This window comes from Schistocerca gregaria, unplaced genomic scaffold (assembly GCF_023897955.1).
Source record: "Schistocerca gregaria isolate iqSchGreg1 unplaced genomic scaffold, iqSchGreg1.2 ptg000578l, whole genome shotgun sequence".
NCBI lineage: Eukaryota > Metazoa > Arthropoda > Insecta > Orthoptera > Acrididae > Schistocerca > Schistocerca gregaria.
Window position 1 is genome coordinate 105,001 of NW_026061969.1, and position 5,000 is coordinate 110,000.

General features: G+C 56.1%; 3 non-coding genes across 3 annotated transcripts in view; all 3 read left to right on the forward strand.

Annotated features, from left to right (window-relative positions):
• Positions 1-2,055: 2,055 nt before the first annotated feature.
• Positions 2,056-3,948, forward strand: LOC126315896 (small subunit ribosomal RNA). Its single transcript, XR_007556002.1, has one exon. It is a non-coding gene; the product is annotated as a small subunit ribosomal RNA (ribosomal RNA).
• Positions 3,949-4,316: 368 nt separating this feature from the next.
• On the forward strand, positions 4,317-4,471 carry LOC126315869 (5.8S ribosomal RNA). The gene has a single exon (XR_007555977.1). It is a non-coding gene; the product is annotated as a 5.8S ribosomal RNA (ribosomal RNA).
• A 188-nt stretch (positions 4,472-4,659) lies between these two features.
• LOC126315909 (large subunit ribosomal RNA) overlaps positions 4,660-5,000 on the forward strand; it is a 4,222-nt gene continuing 3,881 nt past the window's right edge. The window contains exon 1 of the ribosomal RNA XR_007556013.1: positions 4,660-5,000. This exon is cut by the window's right edge and continues 3,881 nt beyond it. This is a non-coding gene — a ribosomal RNA (large subunit ribosomal RNA).

Sequence of the window (5,000 nt, forward strand, 5' to 3'; positions counted from 1 at the left end):
CCACGTTGTCCCTTAACCTAACCCACGTTGTCCCTTAACCTAACCCACGTTGTCCCTTAACCTAACCCACGTTGTCCCTTAACCTAACCCACGTTGTCCCTTAACCTAACCCACGTTGTCCCTTAACCTAACCCACGTTGTCCCTTAACCTAACCCACGTTGTCCCTTAACCTAACCCACGTTGTCCCTTAACCTAACCCACGTTGTCCCTTAACCTAACCCACGTTGTCCCTTAACCTAACCCACGTTGTCCCTTTGCCTAACATAGTTCACTGCTCGGAATCTCTGGTGTCGTTGTTATCCTCATGTAGATGTCTTGCGAGTGTTGCTTACTTTCCACATATTCCCGCTATCCACTGTCAATTGTACTGCAATAGGACTATATCGCCCCCCCCCCTCTGCCCCTCTCTTTGTGTCTCCGTCCTCTCAAGCTGGTCGGTCTGGCGTTTGAGTGTTAAATGAGCCTCGCAGCTGTTCAGTTGCGTTCAGATGTCGACGCCCTCAGTGTACGTCGTGGTATGGTCTGTGTCCATTGTCCGCTGATGTCGTACGCGTAACCCACACGCTGTACCGATCATCGGTAGTTACGTACAGAGTGAAGTAGTGTGATACGTGTGACCGTACGCTGGCTGTGCCCAACGGTGTCGAATCTCAATTTCCATATGTTGTGCTCGATGCTACTTGTCTCGTCTCCCAATAACAGCTAGGTTGCACTGTGGTACGCCGTAGAGGCGTGTGGGAGGAACGTACGAACGCATTGTATGTCACCCTGGGTCGCTGGGGGTGGTGGTGCGGTGAGTCAGGTCAGGTCAGCGTGAGCCGTGTGATGTAGTGACGCGTGTATTCCGACTTTGTCGTATTGCCTCACACAAAGTGCTACCCTGGTGGACCGCGTTCCATATCTGGGACATGCCGCAGATGCCGGTTGACAGTGGATCGCGGAAGGGACATCGCATACGTGCGCGGGCCACCTTCCACGTGTTCTCTTCTGCACATGTCGCAGTGTGTATGTGGTCTGATGTAGCGTGTCGTGACACATGACATCCTGGCATGCAAGAATTGTTGAATTCGCAAATGTAGGTGGACATCTACGTTTACTGCCCAAGATACGCAAATGAACTGGAAATCCGTTGTTGAGCGGTTGTTCACGCTGGAGGTGAATCTGTGATGGCGACGATCGGTACAGCTATTAACCGGTTGTTTCAGCGGTACCCGCCACATCCACACACGTGACTAGGCCCATGTGGGTATGAAGCGATACGCGGCGGTGGCTTGGTGGGACTGTTCCCGGCCGGTGAAGGGGGGCCGCCCGGCGTGTTGGCCGCGCGCTGCGTGGGCGCACGCGCAACAGGCGGCTGGTGGGGGGCGCCGAGTGGCAGGAGCGCCAGCCGACGGGCTCGGCAGGCGGCGCAGCTACGCTGCGGCGCACCCTGCACGCGGCGCCTGGCGGCCAAAGTTGGTTCAGCCGAGCCCGGTGCGAAGCGCGGTGGACATCTGCAGTGTGCTGGTCTGATTGAGGACTGTGTGCGTTGAGGATGCGCCGCCGCCTGGCACTCGGCGCCGCGACGCCGTCTGCTGCTCGGTCGCCCCAGCGGTTCTCGCAGGTGGTTTGTATCGCAGTTGTGCGGACGTGTTGGCGCGTGCGCTGTGCTGGGAGAGTTCGCTTCTGCACCCAAGTGGGGCTTTGCCCTTGTGTGGCGCTGGCGTTGGAGCTGCCGGTCACCATAGGTGGCGCGTGTTGTCTCCCGCCGGCAATGCCACGACAGCACGCTCCCGGGCCTCTGTCGGCAGCGGCAAGCTCAGTTGGGAGCAAGGGTGTTCGCACTAAAACCGTCTACTCGCCTAACTCCGGGCGATTGCGCCTCTCTCGAAACCGACCAAGTACCTAGGACGGCGCTGCGCGCCGCCGGGACCTGAGAGGGTTTCGAGGTGTATCGTGCAGGGGAGCTCGGCCTCCTCCTGTTTGCAGAATAATTGAGCGGACGCTTGCGTGTTCGCGCGGGCCCCCGGGACACACTCCCGGGCGGCCGGCTGCTCAGCTCTAGTTGACGCAGCTCCCTGGTTGATCCTGCCAGTAGTCATATGCTTGTCTCAAAGATTAAGCCATGCATGTCTCAGTACAAGCCGCATTAAGGTGAAACCGCGAATGGCTCATTAAATCAGTTATGGTTCCTTAGATCGTACCCACGTTACTTGGATAACTGTGGTAATTCTAGAGCTAATACATGCAAACAGAGTCCCGACCAGAGATGGAAGGGACGCTTTTATTAGATCAAAACCAATCGGATTGGCTTGTCTGGTCCGTTTGCCTTGGTGACTCTGAATAACTTTGGGCTGATCGCACGGTCCTCGTACCGGCGACGCATCTTTCAAATGTCTGCCTTATCAACTGTCGATGGTAGGTTCTGCGCCTACCATGGTTGTAACGGGTAACGGGGAATCAGGGTTCGATTCCGGAGAGGGAGCCTGAGAAACGGCTACCACATCCAAGGAAGGCAGCAGGCGCGCAAATTACCCACTCCCGGCACGGGGAGGTAGTGACGAAAAATAACGATACGGGACTCATCCGAGGCCCCGTAATCGGAATGAGTACACTTTAAATCCTTTAACGAGTATCTATTGGAGGGCAAGTCTGGTGCCAGCAGCCGCGGTAATTCCAGCTCCAATAGCGTATATTAAAGTTGTTGCGGTTAAAAAGCTCGTAGTTGGATTTGTGTCCCACGCTGTTGGTTCACCGCCCGTCGGTGTTTAACTGGCATGTATCGTGGGACGTCCTGCCGGTGGGGCGAGCCGAAGGGGTGCTTTCGCGTCCCGAGGCGGACCCCGTTTAAATCCTACCAGGGTGCTCTTTGTTGAGTGTCTCGGTGGGCCGGCACGTTTACTTTGAACAAATTAGAGTGCTTAAAGCAGGCAAGCCCGCCTGAATACTGTGTGCATGGAATAATGGAATAGGACCTCGGTTCTATTTTGTTGGTTTTCGGAACCCGAGGTAATGATTAATAGGGACAGGCGGGGGCATTCGTATTGCGACGTTAGAGGTGAAATTCTAGGATCGTCGCAAGACGAACAGAAGCGAAAGCATTTGCCAAGTATGTTTTCATTAATCAAGAACGAAAGTTAGAGGTTCGAAGGCGATCAGATACCGCCCTAGTTCTAACCATAAACGATGCCAGCCAGCGATCCGCCGCAGTTCCTCCGATGACTCGGCGGGCAGCCTCCGGGAAACCAAAGCTTTTGGGTTCCGGGGGAAGTATGGTTGCAAAGCTGAAACTTAAAGGAATTGACGGAAGGGCACCACCAGGAGTGGAGCCTGCGGCTTAATTTGACTCAACACGGGAAACCTCACCAGGCCCGGACACCGGAAGGATTGACAGATTGATAGCTCTTTCTTGATTCGGTGGGTGGTGGTGCATGGCCGTTCTTAGTTGGTGGAGCGATTTGTCTGGTTAATTCCGATAACGAACGAGACTCTAGCCTGCTAACTAGTCGCGTGACATCCTTCGTGCTGTCAGCGATTACTTTTCTTCTTAGAGGGACAGGCGGCTTCTAGCCGCACGAGATTGAGCAATAACAGGTCTGTGATGCCCTTAGATGTTCTGGGCCGCACGCGCGCTACACTGAAGGAATCAGCGTGTCTTCCTAGGCCGAAAGGTCGGGGTAACCCGCTGAACCTCCTTCGTGCTAGGGATTGGGGCTTGCAATTGTTCCCCATGAACGAGGAATTCCCAGTAAGCGCGAGTCATAAGCTCGCGTTGATTACGTCCCTGCCCTTTGTACACACCGCCCGTCGCTACTACCGATTGAATGATTTAGTGAGGTCTTCGGACTGGTACGCGGCATCGACTCTGTCGTTGCCGATGCTACCGGAAAGATGACCAAACTTGATCATTTAGAGGAAGTAAAAGTCGTAACAAGGTTTCCGTAGGTGAACCTGCGGAAGGATCATTACCGACTAGACTGCATGTCTTTCGATGTGCGTGTCGTGTCGTGTCGCGCAACACGCTACCTGTACGGCAGTGGCCGTGCGCCGCGTGCGGAACCACGCGTGCCTCTCAAAACTAGCGGAAGTGTTGTTGTTGTGTGGTACGAGCGCTGAAGCTCTGGAGCGGCTGGCCTGCGGTACCTGGCGCCTGGCGCCGGTTTTGAATGACGTTCGCCCGAGTGCCTGTCCGCTCCGGTGTGGAGCCGTACGACGCCCATCGGCTGTGAGGCCGTTGGACACAAAAAAAAATAGTGGAACAGGGGCCGTCAGACGCCTCAGTCCCGCAAATGCTACTGTCTTGAAAGAGACAGTGGGAGACTGAAAAGGAAAAGATCACCCAGGACGGTGGATCACTCGGCTCGTGGGTCGATGAAGAACGCAGCAAATTGCGCGTCGACATGTGAACTGCAGGACACATGAACATCGACGTTTCGAACGCACATTGCGGTCCATGGATTCCGTTCCCGGGCCACGTCTGGCTGAGGGTCGGCTACGTATACTGAAGCGCGCGGCGTTTGTCCCGCTTCGGAGACGTGGGAGTGTCGTGGTCGCCTGTGTGGCCGGCCGCGTCTCCTTAAACGTGCGATGCGCGCCCGTCGCCTGGCGGTTCGCATACCGGTACTTTCTCGGTAGCGTGCACAGCCGGCTGGCGGTGTGGCGTGCGACACCTCGTACAACGACCTCAGAGCAGGCGAGACTACCCGCTGAATTTAAGCATATTACTAAGCGGAGGAAAAGAAACTAACAAGGATTCCCCCAGTAGCGGCGAGCGAACAGGGAAGAGTCCAGCACCGAACCCCGCAGGCTGCCGCCTGTCGTGGCATGTGGTGTTTGGGAGGGTCCACTACCCCGACGCCTCGCGCCGAGCCCAAGTCCAACTTGAATGAGGCCACGGCCCGTAGAGGGTGCCAGGCCCGTAGCGGCCGGTGCGAGCGTCGGCGGGACCTCTCCTTCGAGTCGGGTTGCTTGAGAGTGCAGCTCCAAGTGGGTGGTAAACTCCATCTGAGACTAAATATGA